Source organism: Cydia strobilella, chromosome 20, assembly GCF_947568885.1.
Source record: "Cydia strobilella chromosome 20, ilCydStro3.1, whole genome shotgun sequence".
Classification (NCBI taxonomy): Eukaryota; Metazoa; Arthropoda; class Insecta; order Lepidoptera; family Tortricidae; genus Cydia; species Cydia strobilella.
The window spans coordinates 6618667-6639120 of NC_086060.1; the positions used below are offsets into that span (position 1 = coordinate 6618667).

Genomic DNA, 20454 nt, shown 5'->3' on the forward strand with positions numbered 1-20454 from the left:
TTTCATCTGTAAGTAGTTGATGTTATTTAAGTTTTACAATAAAGATTCACTCTATTGTATTGTATTTTTTCTGAAATTTAAGTAATATTTCAATGATAGGCATGTCTGGGTTCTATTTCTAAACGAGAACACCTGCAAATGAAATAAATCATTAATTTTATTCATGGGGCAATTATGATTAAAATTTAGTATACGATTTATTGATGAAATAAAACCACGAAAACGGATTAAATCGCGTATATTGAATTTATAATACATCCCGACGTTTCGAACCCTTCACAGCGTTCGTGGGTGACGGGGTCGGGATGAATTATAAATTCAATATACGCGATATAATCCGTTTTCATGGTTTTATTTCATGAGTAACTATCGCGGTAACCGAAAACAATATTACATACGATTTATTTTTAAGTTTTCAAGTTTTATTCGACTTTCAAATGTAATGTATTGAAATATCATACATGCAATAGACATTTTTAGATTGTACCCCGGTGGTAGTCTTACCCCACTTTACCTTACGTAGGTATCTTTTGGCTAAATTTTATTTAAAAATATTTGTGCCATTTTCAATCAAAAGGGTTGTCAATAAAACCAAAAAGTTGTTGTTGTTGTATTGTCGGTTGTCAATTAAGGCGCTATTTCCATACAGCTTCAATTTGAAATCAACCTTATTGACAAGCCACAATGTGGTACCTTTTGGTTGAAAATGTCACATTTCAACATATACTACGTCGGTGGCAAACAAGCATACCCGCCCGCCTGATGTTAAGAAGCTATGCTAAAATCTTTTTTAAACTGTTATGAATATATAAAAATAAATATAAGGAAAAACATCTAAATTATCAAAAATCTTTTGGCTAATATTTCCTTAACAAGGTAAAAGTACAACGCTCCCAGATATATTATTAAGGCCAGAGAAAGTTAAATGAAACACTTAGTTAGAAAAAGATTCAAAGGGAAATTTCTCATCTCATTAAATATTTCTAAATGTTGTTATAAGTAATTGCTCTTGTTCCAAAATCAACAAGTTAAACTCGATTGATGTTTTTAAATAATGTTGGAAATATAATGTTGGAGCTTCTTTTTTTAAATATTTATTAAATTAGTTTTAATTTGTGTGACATCTTCCTTTAAATTTAATAACATCTTCCTTTAGTGTTTGAGGATCTTACTGTGAAATTATTTATAAGACGTCCATTATTCTGCTCCTATAAAATAACAAACATACAATAGGTGCTGAAGTAGAAACATATTGTTATAAACACAAATGCATCAATACTGTCTAGCGAAATAACTGCAAAGTGAAGTATGCATTCAACAATATAATTTCAAAATATCAAAACTTCTTTACGGCTTTCAATGGACTTTTGATGTTTTAGACCTAACCGATTCAAATATCGTCATTCGCTCATTAAATAAAAATCATATAAGCGTCATAAGAATAGTTCGCGCGCCATTTTTAATTTAAGTAGATAAGTGCGAACAACAAAACGCTTATCTAATCATTGGTAGACTTTATTGCGTTGCAATAAGGTATAAAAGTGGTCAATTTAGGCACAATGATGACGATAGTAGCAGTTAACAATGCAATTGCTTGGCGCTTATCAAGACAAATGGTGATTATAATGATTGTATTCGACAGGATAATTGCAATGCCATATTTGTGGTGTGGAATAGCTTCGTTATGCAAGAATTGTATTCAGTGGCTAAAAATAAGTGCATTCCCGTTGCCAAGGAGGTTTTGGGATTATACTGAGCAAGTATAATCCCAAAACCTCCCTGGCAACGGGAATGCACTTATTTTTTAGCCACCGTGTAGAAGTCGAAAAAGACAAAAGATTCCACTGAATTAGAATAATAGCGGCAATTGTCATCCAAGCATAAAATCCACCTGGGGGGTAGTCAAATGACAATCGTGTGTATAAAACGCCAAATGAAACAAATAATGTATGTATAAAGTAAAGTCATTTTACACGATATAATCCTATTAAACAATTTTATTTCATGACTACTTAACATCTTAACCAACTTCTGTTAACAATCGTCCTTAATCTGGCAACGCATACAATTCTGGGGTTTAACACTTGACCCTCTTTTTGCATTTTTTCTTAAGCATAATAATTATTAAGACTATTTAGTCAAGAAGGCTTGAGTTGTGTCACATTTTCAGGCGAATAAAACAATACTTTGTAAACTACTGAGTGCACCGAGTGGGTACATTGAGTGATTAATCACTATATATCATAATAGAGGCGCAGAAATTTAACTTTGAAAGATGGTTCAACTACCACCTAGAAGTTACACTCGTGAAAGTAGAGAGACAAAAGAATTTTTATATTATTTTGCATGTTGTGTTCGTCCATCGAGAATCGAGAAGTTCAATAAGCTAACTTCCGACTGTATCATCAGCTCAGCTTCATGTTAGCAATTTATCGCACTGTTATCGGAATTATGAATGCAAGATATGCCTACAATAAATATGGACGGAGACTAAGTAAAAATGTGTGAAGATTGCGCTCATATTTCGCCTACTCATTTTTCTCGTACGTATTATTATTATTTATTTCCAAATATGCAAGTTTACAGTTCTAAACCAAAGCACTTACATACTACAATAAATCATATTATTAAATTACATTATATTACATTATATTAATTTACATGTCAAACTATAATTTAAATCATTTCTATATGTGACTATGGGGGTTAAACCTTGTCATAACTTTCTGTAAGGCTATACCAAGGACACTACATTACCAACTGGTACTGCGCTAGACATAACAGCCAATGAAAATGGAAAGACCAGTTTGAATTGGGAACTTGTTGTTCAAGAATAGGGTAAACAATTGAATGGGTTCTCCATCGGCTGTTATGCGTAGTGGGCCAGAGTAATGTATCGTTTTTATGCCAGAAAGATCATTATAAATCTCTGGAATGAGGATGTACGAGCAGCTTTCTTCGTAGGTCAAACAGCACAGGGATTACCGCATATTATGTTATATTTTATCGTTATGTTTTAACCCTGCCTACGACGCAGGTCTCGGGTTCGAATGAATGTTTATAATATATACAGGGTAGACCCTGTAGCAAAAACCAAAATTTAAAAAGTAAGTCAATAAAGCCTAATTTAATTGATTTTAAGAAAATAATATAGGTATAGTCTTCGCAATAACTGCTAATTTAGTTTTAAATATTCTAAACACCTAATTTTACTTAAGTGGAGTACTTTAACAAATGAAAACTTGTTAGAATATTTTTAGACAAGCGAAATTGAAGAAAAAAGGAAAAATCTTTAAATGCGGTTTTGTTTCTTTTTAAAAATAAAAGAAAATGAGCTAACTTAAGATTTTAAGGCATTTTCCCTCCAGGGCCCATTTTTCCATTCTGTAGATCATAACATTCAACGACAAATATAAATGAACATACTTGAGAATTTAAAAAAAGCCAAAGTGAACTGAAAAACGTCAGTCAGTCAGAAGTCATCCATAAGATCTTATTTAAGCATTCAATGGAAACATCTGAGGGAAAATCGAAATTTCGTTATCTGCCTCTCTATCACTTTTGCATATACGAATGATAGAGGCAGATAGAGTCAAACCAAGACAAGTCTGTAACGACTTTGATAGCACACGCAGAGCAAGTGTTATTTTAAACGTCAAACTTCTATGAAATTATGACGTATAAATAACGCACTGCGTGTGCTATCAAAATCGTTGCACTTACCTCGGTGTAACTCTCGAAATTTTTATTTTCGTTTTTCGCGGTAGACCCTCTGTTTCAATGTTTGCACCTCTAACAGTTTCCACCCCATATTTGTTTAACGTTAAGTACAGTCAACAATAATAGTAGTGGATGAGACTGCGCGTAAAAATATTGTTTGTTTGGTTGCTTATATGTATTTTTAGGGTTCCGTACCCAAAGGGTAAAAACGGGACCCTATTACTGAGACTCCGCTGTCCGTCTGTCCGTCCGTCTGTCCGTCTGTCCGTCTGTCCGTCTGTCTGTCTGTCACCAGGCTCTATCTCATGAACCGTGATAGCTAGACAGTTGAGATTTTCACAGATGATGTATTTCTGTTGCCGCTATAACAACAAATACTAAAAACAGAATAATAAAAATATTTAAATGGGGCTCCCATACAACAAACGTGATTTTTTTGCTGTTTTTTTCCGTAGTAGTACGGAACTTCGTGCGCGAGTCCGACTCGCACTTGGCCGGTTTTTTTTCTACCCGTGTTAACAGTACCAAACATTTTTTGAATTCATTTACTTAAAACAAATATTCTTATACAAAGGGTGACACTAGATAACTATAGAAATCTGCAACATAATAACATTTTTTAGCATTTTTAAATGTAGTTTTTCTACTCGGATGTATATGTATAACACTAATGGGCGTAGTTTAGCGAAAAAAATCCATTCTCAAAAATTTGTCATTTAAATAAATTACTTTTCTTTTTAACGAAAAGTTCAAATTTTATTGACAGATTTTTGTGGGTTGAGTGCTACTAGTGTACCTTAAATACGTCTAGTTATACAAATTGACATCGAAATAGGATAAAATTAACCTAACTGTTTTAAATCTGCAATAAGATGAGAAATCAATTTAAAAAACACCAAAATGTTTCTAAATTCCAATTAATAAAAAGTTAATTAAAACAAACAGCCCGCTATTGGGTCAAAATAAACATAAATCACCTGAAAACGATGAGGAGCGAGGAAATCACTTTCACTCAAAGATCTTAATGAAGATCTTTGATGTTAAATGCAAATTGTACGGGCTCAACTCAAATAAGTTCAACTCAAACAATAGTTGCAAAATGGCTCAATTTGAAATTAAACGGGGGATTAGATTATCCCTTTGTAAGACATATTTAACAAATTATTCGGTTTTTATTTTGTAACTATTTTTCATTGTTTTTTTTATAATTTTTGGAAAAAAGGGACAAAAAGTATCAATTTTATTCCTCAGCATCGAAGTAGTTAATATTTAAAACAGGGTCTTCTGTAACAGGTTTTTATAATAACAAGACTCCAATCTTTATAATTGTACCCTGTATTTTTAACAGATATTTTTAATTTTTCATTTTAGTTTTCATTTATTTGTTTATAAAGGCAAAAATAAATTCACTTTTTATCCGATTTCAATAAAACCTTTTCTGAATTTTTATCAATTATTTAATAATTATTTTTTCAAATAATTTATTGAGCTAAATAATACTTTGGATCTATTCAATAGCGAAAGAATTCTCAAACCTCTTACTTAAATTATACCCACTCACACTAACGTTATGATATTTTTTTGTAGTATAAATTACAAGAAATTTTCTGAAACATTAAAATTACCTTCAAACATAAATTTGTACTTACAGCTCGCTCTTGAAAGTTTTCAGAAAAAAACTTATGTTTCAGTACTTAAGTCACTTTACACCACTATCCGTACACTATCATCCTTATCAACTACCAAACAAACAAGTCACTATCTTCACTGCACTTCGCGTTTATTCGTATTCGTCGTATCTCGTCATATCGAGCGTTATGAGGTTACGTCCGCGCACGGCGGGTGGCTCTCACCTACTGGCTATGGTTATACCCTCAATACCGTAGTCCGACGGGCTGATTCTAATCTTTCGAAGACATTTTCAACTCGGATTCTAATTCATTATCTTTGGACCTAATTCATTGACTTATCTGTGATAGATTTTAATTAAATTGAATTCGGTGATAAATTGGGCTCGGTCGCAATTTTATCGCTTGTCACCATCACACATCACATTCTAACAAGTACGAAAGTGACAGGCGATAAAAATGGAACCATGCTGCGCCCGCAGGGCGCTAAGGATTTTTGTCGACTTCGAATACGTAATTTTAGGAGATTATCCACTGATTTTGCGTAATAAGTTTGTCATTATTAACAATTTAATTCAAACAAGTCGTTATCTCGTTTAAATATTAGCGAGCGGTTTAAACCACAAAATGGTATGTTCTTTATTTACACAGTTATGTTTCAAGGATGACTCACGCTAGACCGGGCCGGGGCCGGGCCAAAGCTACCGGCGCTTCGTGTTCTATGAAAAGCACCACGCGCGTGATCACCGATCAGCCGTCAAACGAAAATGACAATGTCGGACGCCTTCTCCCGGCCCCGGCCCGGTCTAGTGTGAGTCATCCTTTATTCAGAACATTTCTATGAAGTACCTATGTTATATCTAGCTTCTCGGAGACAGTTAGGCTTACCTCATACTTGATAGATAGGTACATAGGATATTCAATAATAAAATGAAATAAAATAAAATAAAATAAAATAATTTCGGACAATAAGGAATCCATATACGTATACACTCTTATAACGAAATTACATTCAAATTAAAATTCAATTATGTAATCATGTCACTAAAATGAGATTATCAAAAACTTGTAAAAAACATTGTTTAGATTACAATTGAAATTAATTAAATATATTTTTTAAACTAGCTTCTGTCCGCAACTTCGTCTGAGTGGAATGATGATGGATAAAACTAGTTGCGGACCTCAAACTATCTCCATACCAAGTTTCATCTAAATCGGTTTCAGCGGTTTAAGCGTGAAGAGGTAGTACTACAGTCGCCATCAGATATATCGGAGCGGCCGAGGTGCTCACAAATATCTGAACACGCCTCTATTTGTCAAGGCGCTAGGTGCGTGTTCAGATATTTTTGAGCACCTCGGCCGCTCCGATATATCTGATGGCGACTGTACATATAGACAGCCATCAGACAGATAGTGTTACTTTCGCATTTGTAATATTAGTGGGGATTAGTGGGGATTTATGGTCAGGATAGTCATCAATATAATTTTTTGACGTGATAACGTCTTATTATAAGACCGGTAGCATGCACGAAAAAGTGTTACGTTGTGGACAGACGTTACGTATACAAAATAATGATAATTCAGTGATAATAATTCAATTCAATTCGTAAATAAAAGTATGCAATTGTTCATTAGATTTCTTATCACGCAAAATTATCGTCCGTAAACCGACTTTACAGACAACCATATTTTTTAATAAATAAATGAAATAATAATCGCAATGTCCTACCCGTACCCGTACGTTCAGGAATGTCACTACGTTTCCTGACGTAGACAGGGAGTTCGCGAAGATATTCGAAACGAATGAAAGTCCAATAAAAGGCGCTTTCAAATGCCATTAATTATTGAGACAAGGGAAAATATAGATAAAATGCAAGACAAGCCGTTTATTTCTAAATATAGTACAAATTGAATGTTAGGTCCCTTTTAATGAATTAATATTTAAAATAAGTCTTACTATGATAATTACATAGCAATTAACTCATTTACAAAACAACCTCTTAAAAATCAGGACCGAACTCGGACGACGCGGTTGCTCCCGAATTCGGTCCACACCATGTCCCCACCAATAAATTTTATACCAAGTGTTTTTGTATTTCTTACGGTATGTTATCCTTGTCTATGGTTTTCGCATCGACCCGTGAGTGGTGGGCCGTTCACGGGTTGGTCGCCACTTGAAGTGATATATAAGTCGAAGTGTATTATATGGCATTTTATTTTTAAGTATGTTTAAGTTACTGAGTATTGCTCTTAACTTTTAGGGTTCCGTACCTCAAAAGGATAAAACGATAAAAGGATAAAAGTGCGTCGTCTGTCTGTCTGTCCGTCTGTCACAGCCACTTTTTTCCGAAACTATAAGAACTATACTGTTGAAACTTGGTAAGTAGATGTATTCTGTGAACCGCATTGACATTTTCACACAAAAATAGAAAAATAACAATAAATTTTGGTGGTTCCCCATAATTAGAATTGAAACTATTTTTTTTTTCATCAAACTCATACGTGTGGGGTGTTTATGGATAGGTTTTCAAAAACTAGGTCAGACCAGTCGTCAAATACTCCTCCAATCTCCGTAGAAACTATTATAGTGAAACCGAAGACCCAACTTACCCATTCTATCGAGCAATGCCATAAATTTAACTAAGGTATCAATTTGATTCGCTCACTTGTGCTCATCGAAGTTCGAACACTCGCATATTGATGTTCCGTTTAGATTACCACCCAGTGTTACTACCACCAGTTTGGCACGGACACGGACATAAACGCTATCGAGAACGTAACTTACTTTCTATGCATCTCGCTCTGCGCTCATATTTCCAAATTAGTGCGAGCGAGATGTACCTATAGAAAGTCAATTACGTTGACGTTAGATCAGACACACATGCGCGTAAATACACAGAAACACACACATTACCCAAAAATCAGACATAATTCTCACTCACGCGCGCGTACATACATTATCATAGTTTCACATGTTTGTTTCTTTCTCTATTAGGGGATATTACTGCAATGTTCTGCCACCAGTGCAGGACTATATTATAGCCTTTTTAGTAAACCATAGAGTAACTTATACATACTGTACCTTTAACAGGTTTTTGACACGTTTTCAGAGATAAAATACGACTTGATGCATCAAGGCGGTTTGTTTACAGAGGATCTACCGGGAAACGCGAATCCGAATATTCGCTATCTGCCTCTTTATCGCTCGAATATGCAAGAGTGACAGAGATGTTAAACAAAGAAATTTTCTTGTTTCACGATAGATTGTGGTAGTTTCGCGTAATATTCCCTATTTAAGTAGTTTAAATATTGTTAAAATTGTATTATAAAATGTCTAACATTGTAACCTTTCGTTTGTAATCGAGAAGGAACTGACTATGGAATATAGTCTCCATGGAACTGATTTTGAGACAGGAAAACCTACTTTGACAGCCAGGTACCAATTGCATAATAACTGAAAGTTGCAATAAAGTTTTTTTTCGGTATTATGTCAGTTTTGACACTGTCAGTGACTCATGGACCATGGTACGGGCTCTGAGAAATTCTTGAACGTGAATTGACGTACCAAAATTATATTGTAAACGAATTGATCATCTTTATACTTACTGTTTTAAACGCCGCCCTTCTTTTTGATCATGTTCATCAATGTGACTGAGAGATAAGTAAGCTTAGAGTGCTGACTTTGCGAAAACTTAGCTGTACTAAAATTTAAGCTTCATAAGTACTAAGTTTTAAGCGAGTTTATCCTATCTTGCAAAATTTCCCACTGCTTTTGTAACTTGATTCTCAATTTCTATGTACTTAACAGTTTTACAGTTTCTGTTTACACCCATGGACCCATATCCCTGCCCTGTATTATTGAATTTTCGTTTCCGAATTCACTCCGACTCACCGAACCGTGCACAAACTTTGTTAATGTATGAACGTATAATATTCGTATCTACGTACAATATTATCGGGAATTCAGAATCTCTTAGACTTGATTTATGCTTAATATTATTGTAGAAAGAAGTTTTAATGTAACGAGAAATATTAATTTACTAATAAAATGTTATATAGTTTTTCATTCGAATAAAACAACGGAGGTTGTTCTAAATTCGTCGGTTTTTTTTGTATACTTTTGGATATGTTGACATCTGACAATGTTGCATTACAAAACTGAACATGTAAAGATACCCAGTTCAAAATAAAAGAAAGTAACATTGAGAGATATAGATGGATGGCTAGCCCCGAATAATGGTTCATAATAACATAGAGTAACTTATACTAGAGCGGTACTGTCATAGTAAATTTTGTAACCACAGTAAATTCACCGCCATCTCTCGACACACTTTAAAACTAAAAATTAAGATTTATAAAAATACGATAAAATGTATTTAAATATGGATAAATGATTTTTTTTATTTGCATTAATTATTTTTATGATTTTGACCCATGTTCTTTCACTGATATGCGTTAAAATTATAAATAACAAACGAAACCGTCAACGCCCTCTATACGAGTGTAGGCCAAAACTAGTGGCGCCCTCTGATCGAGAATCAAATTTTCGTGATTTTCGAGGCACGTTTTTTCCTTAGACTGTATCCAACTATTACGGAGTTATATCTATCTTTCATAATAATGAGATCAATGAAACTAGACAATAAGAATAAGAAAACATTTATTGCCACACAACAAAAGAGAAATTACAGGAAACAAATAACATAAAAAATTGGCATGCGCGATAAAAGGAGCGGGCTCAGCATATGCTGCGCCAGCCACTTCACCAGGAACTGACCGCACAGCGCTGATTTTCAGTCCACCCCCTTACTGAACCACATTGATATGTGCGCGGGATATTATTTGACATGGGACAATGGGGTTGGCTGGTCGAAATAATTAGCAGATGGCGCTAGCATAGCTTGCCCTGTCAGTCTATGGATGGTATAGAAAGGATGTCAATCTCTGATGGCAGAATTGTTGCAAAAGTGACCGCTTTCAGCTTTAAATATTAGTTCTTAATCTCTCTGGTGGCGCTAGTTAGGCTCTGGGACATGAGTATAACATGAACCATATAAGGCAATAAATAACCCGGCCAAATTACGTAGGTTGTTTTTGGTAGTATTTCGGTGTATGGTGGCGCCGCCTAATTATCGTTTTTTGATGGACACTTTTTATACATAGAGATTTGGCTCCTTTATATAGTCTCTGTCAGTCCCTAGAATTGTGTCAAATTTTTGGTTTTTTAATGCCCTGGATGCCAGCCCTTTAAGCCAAATCTCATAGAAAAAGGGGCAAGCTATGACGGCGCCATCTCGGCAAACCTTTGACAGTTGCCAACCCCATTGACCTCAAGGTTCTAATAGCTACCTATTAGATGTGTATTAGTATAGATTCGAAAATAAAATAATTTTCAAATTTTCAATACCAAATTAAACATTTACGTTTAGAAACTTTTAAAATCAAATTATTGCCCCGTGACTTCAATTATTTATACATTAAGACACCCTACAATGGTTTGTAATGGTCATGTTATTTCGGGAAAATAATGAGAAAATGAACCTTTAAATCCGTAACCTATTAATGCACCTTTCCATAAGCGTGTTTTAAATATATACATTAACATAACAACCTCGAATGGCTTTATTTTTCATGCGTTTTTCGTATTTCCCATTAATCTACTGGTCCTCAGTCACCATGATTTACTAAATTAAAAAAAACCTCGCATGAAATAACAAATACAATCGAATTTCTAACTTGTAATAAAGAGTGTAGTGTTCAAATTTCCGTAGACGAATAATTTTATATAAAACGCTTAGTGACAAATGGAAGTACGGTGATAACTTGAGTTGATTTCGATATTGCATGTTTAGAATTGTGGTTAAAATGTTGTTTTGTGACAAAATGACTTATTCAGAGAATGGTTAATTCGGCTATGTTGAGAAACTCAAAATACTTACAATACAAATTTGATTTTTAAATCAATGCATTGCATTTGCACTCGTGGTGTAGCTAACTAAAGTAATAACCGCAACTTGATCCGACCTTCTTCTTCTTCCTCGCGTTATCCCGGCATTTTTGCCACGGCTTATGGGAGCCTGGGGTCCGCTTGACAAATAAAACCAAGAATTGACGTAGGCACTAATTTTTGATCCAACCATGGACATAATATTGAAATTTATTATAGTTTAACGTCTTTCGCTAGCAAAAATAGTATGACGAAAATTACCCCAATAATATGCCATAACCTAACCCTCCCCCCTCCTAAACTTAAACCATAGACCAGTGGTTGGCTGGTTAGCATAATTCTGAATAATTACGAGTGAAATTTATCATAGTAATGTATTTGCCGAATATTGGTTGCCAAAGAAAATCACCTGCGAAAAGTTGGTTGTCAAGTGTATAGGTTATAGCTTTTCGCGGACTTGGTTTCCGCAACTCGTTACAACAACATGTTATTGCGCCTATTTTGCGTGATGGGTTGTCGACACTACTCTTGCCAACCAACTCTTCCAAGAAGCCTAGCAGACCTTTGTTGCCGACGACTTCTGGGAGAGACCCCGGCGAACCGAGGTATTGTGCCCGGTAGTCTGCCACCCCTGGACATTCGAGAATGATGTGGGCGGCTGTCCCTTCTGCCTCCATGCATGCCCTGCAGAGGAGGCTATCTAAGCTGTAACACGGATGGCTAGTAAGTGCTTGTTTGGTGGGGCGTGGCCAGTTATGGCTCCATTTAGTAGCCGGAGCTGTGGCCTCTTCAGCTGTCGCAGCCTTCGTGACAGACCTGGGTTGATCGTCGGGAGGGCTTCCTTCGCCTGTCTGCAAGTTGTCAAGTGAAATTCGGACAATACAACTTACACGAAAAGGCAGAACACCTATTTGAATTCATACAGATTTTATTTGCCAAAGCATTTTCCTAATATCCAACAATATTCCACTGACCCATAATGTCATAAACATGTCGTTTAACCTAAAGCCCGCTTACCTACATAATTTCAAAACGAATTCTCCAATCATGTTACTGGCATCTACTTTCGAAAATTAATTTTATATAATCGTCATCAAAGTTGATTTTCCAAATGATAAATCTAACGAAGATACGAGCTTTATAAAGTAGAACCGCTTGCCCGGGGACATTTCTATAGGACAAGGGATAAGAGGGGCAGGAATCCTTCACTCCGCTTTTATAATCTCGCGGACGCTTTTTCATAAAATGTTTTTTATTTTATTGGAATTGGACAAAAATATGTATTGAGGTGACATCAGTGACATTTTTTTTACCTTATACTCTCTTTATTACATATTTAACCTTTTTTTAAATGAAGAATGAAAAAAATCACCACGTCGCGCAATTATAGAACTGGCGACCTTTTGGAACATTACAATTAATTTACACCAATCTGATCGCTCTAACCAACTGAGCTATCGATGTTTACTCGACCCACGGGGAATTTTCCTTCACTTCTTTCTTAGTTTACACGCTTTAAGGATGACTGTTGATAGAACGGTCCGGGTCCGGGGTGAGGCGACAGAGAAAAGCTTCGCATTCAAATTTATCTCCGTTTTAAATACCGTAAAAGAGCTTAGTCTCAGTCCTTCAATTTCTTTTTACTATTTTACGAATTTTCTTGCATCTGACAATTTATGTCAATTTTATGTTAAGCTAATTCCTTTCCCAAACTCATTGCTCAGATATTTTTTATACTATGAAAAAAAACCTACACTCAAGCTTCTTTCAAGTCAATGTGTTTATTAAGAATTGTAAGCATTGGACACAAATGTAAAGAATATAAACATATTTTTGATTCATAAACGATCTATTTTTCTAGCTAAAATCTTAAGCGAAAATCGCATTTTCTACTTTTTCCTGGAGTTTACATTTACCAGATAAATTAAACTCTCACTTACCCGTCAGTCCATTTGAGTCAACGCCATTAATATAAATCCACTTCGAAGGCCCCGTGTGTTCATAAAACTTTTCGCATTTCACTCTTTCCAATGTCCAATATAATTTGATCCTTAACTCACAGCAAATTCCGGAAATTATACCCGAGCCGTTCTAAATAAAAATAGAGGAGCAGTGGATAAATAACACAGCACTATTTAGACATATTAGAATATATATTAAAGAACGTATGTAAATGTAAACAACAAGATCGAGTGACATGATGATGTCAAGCAGAAAAAAATTTAAACATAGGCGAAATACAAAATTCAAAAAATAATATTATCATAGACCGTTCCGTAGCATAGTACCAAATTCGCAAAGTGCCAACGCCCGCATATACCCAAATACGCATAACTCCAATTTGGCAAACTACCAAGTTCGTAAAGTGACAAACTCGCAAACCACCAACAACGATACTTACCAACTTGTAATACGCATAGTACCAACTTCTCTATTTCCACTTTTGCAACCACCACCACTTTTCCTTCGCAACTTAACTAGACGGAGCTCCGCTTCGCGGGGCTCCTATTTCTAGGTGGTTTGCCCTTCGGGCATCTGAAGCTACCTAACGAACTTCAGACTGCACCAACACTGCAATACTGAAAGAGTAATGCAGTTATTATTAATATTCACAACGACGGGACTTAATCGCGTATTTTAAAAATCGTGAAATTTTAAATCAGTAATGCAGTTGGCTCCATTACTACAGGAAACATCAAATTGTAGTAATTATATCTGTTTTGATAATATTGCGTTACGCTTAACATTAAGACACAGTTTTATTTTAGCTAACTCTCTGTCTATCTTACCTAACTACCTATACTAAATGTGAATTAATAGATTCGCACTACCATAATCCTATGACTGGCAGAATTATTCGGCATTAGCCTAAAGGTATTAAGTCCGCCTGTTTTACTTTTCTTACGTGCAATAAAATTTTAAATAAATAAACCCCAAACCACATTTTCCAGGATTAAAATTATGCTATTATCCAATTATTCCATTAGCATTGTAAAATAATGTATGAAAAAAATATATGGCAATTTTTCTCCTTTTTTAACAAAAAAAATTAGAACAAAGAAGAGTGCGGCATTTTATACTGACGGTTCGTACCAAAGTATTCCTTTGCCTAGTTTTGTGGGATGGTATACATTTTTATACACCGCGTTAAGCGTTTGAGCCGAAGGAAATAACAATAGATCACGGTGGAGCCAGGTTACGAAGAAATAGGTAAGTTAGTACAAGATCGAGGTTGAAAGAGGTTTAAGGTGTCCGCGCATGATTTGTAATAGATACCATGCTTAGTACGCTTAAGCGCGTACGGCGTTATGTTGTGGGGTATTTTTTTTGATACTATGTTTAATTTTTTTGATAAAATATACGTTTTTCGCCTTAAACAGTAAGTAATAATAATTAAGTGGCCTGGTGCTAGATGACAAAAATACAAGACAATGAGATATGTTTTTTTTTTCGACTTACAATTAGGTTTTAAGGGAATAGGGCTGATATTATTATTACCTACAGTAATAAACCTTCGTAAAAGTATGCGTTAAACATTCTTCGATAATGCATCACTCGCTTAAAGTAAATTATCAAATCGAAAATATGCTTGCAAAATTTTCCGCCAACACACAAAGAATATTATAAAATATCACATTTTTATAGGCATTGTAATGAAATTGTGCTACTTAGGTAAGTACATAATAGACTGCCTATTAAACTTCTCGTAACTAAGCGATTTAAGCATACAATTTGTATTAGGTAACTGCAGATATCTGGAACAACAAGATGTAAATTTTGAAAATGAAAACCATAGACAATTATTGCCTTTATCACCAACAGTGACATTTGTTGCTGCTCGGAGTTTTTGAAAATTGCGCTGCATTACTGCTGTAGTAATGCTGGTAGTGTAGTATGAATTCGAACAGTACGCCACGGGAACGGCCTACGCACTTAAAAAGTCAAAGTACTCTAAGTGTGAGTTTCACTTTTGTTTCCTTTCTGAGTTAAATTGACAGGTATCATTAATTATTATAAGCGAATACAAGAAAAAAACATTAAGTTACCGAATACGTATTTTTGTGGGATTCCGTAGATTCAGATGTATTAAATTATTATTTTTATTGAGAGCAGTCACTATTACTACACAATATATAATTTATACATTACTAAATTTTGTATGTCCTTAAATATGCTTAAACACAATCTCATCATCTTTGGTATCATTTTTTTTATTTAAGAACCAGCTTCTGCCAGCGATTTCGTCTGCGTAGAATAAGTATATCCATATACCGTAATTAATTCCACCCCCCCTTGTCACCCTCTGAACGAATGATTTTCGAGATGAAAACTACCCTATGTCCTTCCCCGTGACTCAAAATATCTCCGTACGTCATCTAAATCGGCTCTGCGCAGCGGTTGAAGCGTGAAAAGGTAACAGACAGACAGAGAGAGTTGCATTCGTATTAATGTTACATTGATAAAAACTATCCTACTTAAGTATATCCTTCCCTGAGCCTCAAGCTATCTCCATGCCAAACTTCATCTAGATCGATTCAGTGGTTTAAACGTCAACAGCTAACAGACAGAGAGAGTTACTTTCGCATTTGTAATATTAGTAGGGATTATTATGGATCACCAGACTTTAGTTGCTTATCCCCTGCGCTGTGGCCAGACCAGATTCAGGTTTCTACATTCTTAGTCTAACAAACTAACTCTGCACCAACTTCACCCGACCTTACCTTTATGGCATCTTAAAGGTACCGTTCGGATTAGGTCTGCACTAGCGTTAAAGTTGCGCTATTGCTGTCTTCTTTATGCATTAAGTTTCTTTTTTAATGAAATAGAACCTTAAGCTTAATTTTAACTCGATCTTGACTTTCCTCCTGTGTCCTCGATTATGACGGTACCCTACGTATTACCGCATTACCGTCATTTCATTATAAGCACTTAAAGCTTTCACAAACGCGGCCAGAAATTTTAAATTCCTGTAGCCTGTAGGAAAATACGTGACGAAAATTGAGACTTCGTTATAAAGATAATGTTACTCGGAGAAGTATTTTCAATGAATGTTTGAGAGGTGCGACTGAATTCAAACCATTCAAAATTCGCTCGAACAAAAGTCTATTTCTGTCCTTACCAACACCGTTGGCATATCTGCCAATCTTTGCATCCGTATCATAAACTGAACCTACAAACACATCACATCAATCGGATCTCACTGGCAAATTATATTGGTTTTACTCTGGGCAAAACACAATTTCTATTTGTATATACCCTTTGTCTCACGTGTTATACAAATAAATGTTATTCTATTATATTATATTCTATTCTGAATTTTTAAATAGATAGAAATAGAAAAAAGTGTAAACATATACCTATAGTAGACTTGGCTGGCATTTGACAAACATATTATTACTTATATTATATTATTACTGTAGACCGAGCACATGATTGACGCGACAGTATCTCGCCGCGAGATAGACTACCCGTCTTTTACTTACCGTATGAATTAAAGGAGGACGGGTAGTCTATGTCGCGGCGAAAAACTCTCGCGCCAATCATATGCTAGCCCGGCTGTACTTATGTTATGTAGACACATCAAGTAAGTATGTGTTTAATTACGATGTCTGGACCACAATTTCACTTATACGCAGGCATAAGGAATGTAATTTTGCGTGATTTAAAATTAAGCAAATATTATTTGATTATTTTTAAGTTGAATCATGTTTGACTAACCTATAAATTACGCATTGATAAAAGTTTAATAACATTTAATACTGGGTGTGCCATAATAAAGAAAATATTATGATTTAAATTACCTAAACATATGAGTAGTTAATTGTTTAACACGCGAGCAAAATTATTGCTTCCTCGTGCTAATTTGAGACCTAAGTAAGCTCGTATCTCGTAATGTCATGTCATGTTATGGCTCGTAATGTTTGCAGTAATTGCAGTACATTGCTGCTCGGTAAATTTAAAAAAAAACTGTTACTTAGTGTTACTTAAAAAACTTCTCAATTAATGATTACACGTGTAAATTCTATCTCTGGGTTAATTTATTGCCTGTATTGGATTTATACACCGTATAAGATCGTTCTCACTCAAGACGTACGGATGTTAACTGCAGCTACATTACGCTGCGTCTTACGTAAGCGAACCACTCGCGAACGCAAAGCGAAGCGGCGCAGCGGGACACTTCTATAGGTATCAAAGAATTGATTCACCCCGCGCCGCATCGCTTGGCTTCGCATTTGCGTGTTAAGGATGACTCACGTTAGACCGGGCCGTGTCCGGGCCGGAGCTTCCTATTCGCCTACGTAGTACGCTGCGTTACTGTTGCGGCGTCGTTGTTTCTGCCGCTGTATCTTTAAATTTTCAAAATAAAATGAGTGACGTTCGCCGTCGCATTACTGCCGCGATTAAGTCGTTTATTCCGACACTCGTTTTATCAAGGAAATTGACAGATACAGTAGCGGCAATGCATCTGCAGTTGACACCTTTATTGGTGTACACTGATACACTGCGAGTTGTGTTAAAACAACAAATTCGATAGATAATATAAACGTAGAATTGACCTCCATGACTCGTGTAACCAATAGCAATGCAAGGCCAGTATAGCTAGCCAGAATAATGTTAGTAGAACATAAATTATGTTTACCCCAAAGCTATTAACGAATATTAGAACGAACTAGGCAATCCCTCGTTGCAGCGAATTTATTCATGTAGGAAGTAAATTACAAACTGGATTTTCCGCAATTGTATCAAAGTTCATCGGTATGTACGTATAATCAGAGATTGATATATATTTTAGACTGTAAAATTGTGTATTTAAGCAGGCACTGTGTTAAAATTGGAACGGGGAGCACAGACAAACGTAAGGAAGCTATTGATGAACTAATATAAATCAGAGAATGACTGTATTCATACTTTTAGGCGCTTTAAATCTTCTCTGTTTACCTCCTCTGTGGTAACAATAGGGCCGCGCCTTAAGCGCGTGAAGGAATGAACGTCATAGTCGCAGAAGTAATGCGACGGCAAACGTCATCCATTTATGTAGGAAATGCCGCAGCAGTAAAGCAGCTGCAGTTGATATTCAAACGTCACCTTTACTTGACAAATCACTTGGAGTGAAGATAGCAGCGTACTTTATATGTACATATCTGCCCATCTCCTGGTTGGATCAACTTTATTGTGTTATTATTTTGTTACGTTGCCTAGGGGAAAATTGTGGAATAGTTTGTTAGAAGAAATGTTGTCTCACATTCTACTATACATTTTCGTTACATCATTAAATTTCGTTCATCGGTTTCGGTCATCGGCCAGATCGTCAGTCCACCTCATTGGCGCGGGTGCCATTGTAGATGCGTTAGCGGTGCTCATACTATTTTTCGTTAACCCGCTCACCCGCTTTGTGCATCCGCATCAGCTAGCGGACGCCCTGAGGTCTTCACGTACGTTTCACTACCAATCCTTATTACTTACTAATCGCTGGTATCATGTATGCAAAATGCAAATTTATAAGCACTAGCTGGGGTAACCATATTATGCAAAATGAAGTGGATAATGGGCAGCTAAATATACTATGCACCTGGACTATGCACTGGGTTTTATTTTTATTACTAAACAGTGATAGGATGTATGTATGTTTTATAACCAAAAATATATGTTCCGTAAATTAATTCAGTAATATAACTATGGTTCACAAGTTCAATGTGCAGCATAGGTACTACCAATGCACAATGCTTTTTTGGTTTTGTCTGAGTTTTTCATATAACTACGACATTATTATACTTAAGGGCGCCACCTGAATGAAGATTATCATGACTTAATTTTAGACCATAATTGGGTGCTCTGGGACTACTGGGGGTTTCGAGTTACGTAATTATGTGTAACATTGAACTCAAATGGTTTTGTGAGAAGTTTTTTTAAAGATCGATTAAGGATTAGAAATTAACTATAATTGATTCATTCACCCACTCGTACCAGGGATTTACTTACCATAATAATTCATTTTAGTAGCTTGTTTTAAATGTGACGGAACGGAATTAAATTACTACTAATCTTAAAATAAAATACTAAAAACTAATACCTGCAGCACTCGCATCGCAGCATTTCCTCTCTGTATACTATATTCTATACTATATACTAACTCGTTGAGCGAGGAAGCTGCCAGCTCTGCGCTCGCCGACGCCGGTGACTACTTCGGATGTCTGATTTTATCTTCAAGTAACAGGCTGCGGGTGAAGGTGAAACACGAGTGTAGTGACGGCATACTAGTCTATGTCAGCCAAAGTCAGAAACAACAAGTTTAGTGTATCGTGCACGTAACGTGTATCTGACACGCATGAACTTAGAAGTTCCAAGAAACGTCTAGGCAAAGAGGCGTGTGCGGCCGATTATGTTGTAACGATTTGTTAAGGTTTTCATTTATATATATATGCAGATCTTATGTATGCGCGTGACATGCCTAACCTAAAGGACATGCCCTGGGGTCATATTAAATCACATGTACAATCGGGTCTATCGCGAATTTATGTGTAGTGGGTGGTTTGAAAATGTGATACGTACCCCAAACTTTAAATACACTTTTCGTCTGGTAGTTAAACAAATCTCGGTTTTGATATTTTGCTGGGACGTCAGTTAGCCGCGACCACGACCAGTGAAATCTGTGTCGAAACGTCGGTAAATAAAGGTAACAAAGTAAATTCGCGATAGACCCGATTGTAAATGTGATTTAATATGTGTTCAAAACGCGAAAGTTTTAAATGTTATATGCCCTGGGGTTTTGGGAGTAGTAATGTTATAAATACACCAAAAAAATTGCTGCAAACTGTAAAAACAGAAACTATTTTAACATTTCTAAAAATATTTGGAGCTTACTACCTATTTTTAAATCATTGTTTGTTAACAATTTTACAGAAAACAAAGTTACAAATGCAAGAAATCATTCCCTCACTCAAAACCCCGGAGTATGCTTAATGATACCCCAGGGTTATGCTCGAGGTTGTATCAAATCAAGATAGAAGAAAACCTTGGCAAATTGTTAAAATATAATCAGCCCCCAGGAGCCCGATCAGACTAAATTTAACAATTTGTTACGGTTTTGAAATGGTTATTATGCGTCCTTGAATATCGCATACGAAGTGCGTGAGATGCGCGCCAATCACCAAGATGATC

At 35.6% G+C, this 20454-nt stretch overlaps 1 protein-coding gene and 1 long non-coding RNA gene across 2 annotated transcripts in view; one reads left to right on the forward strand and one right to left on the reverse strand.

The window, feature by feature from the left end:
• LOC134750442 (uncharacterized) overlaps positions 1–5567 on the reverse strand; it is a 36022-nt gene extending 30455 nt beyond the window's left edge. The window contains exon 1 of the long non-coding RNA XR_010128559.1: positions 5370–5567. This is a non-coding gene — a long non-coding RNA (uncharacterized LOC134750442). The remainder of the gene's footprint in view (positions 1–5369) is intronic.
• LOC134750778 (uncharacterized) overlaps positions 1–20454 on the forward strand; it is a 347410-nt gene that overhangs the window by 97688 nt on the left and 229268 nt on the right. The window lies entirely within an intron of this gene.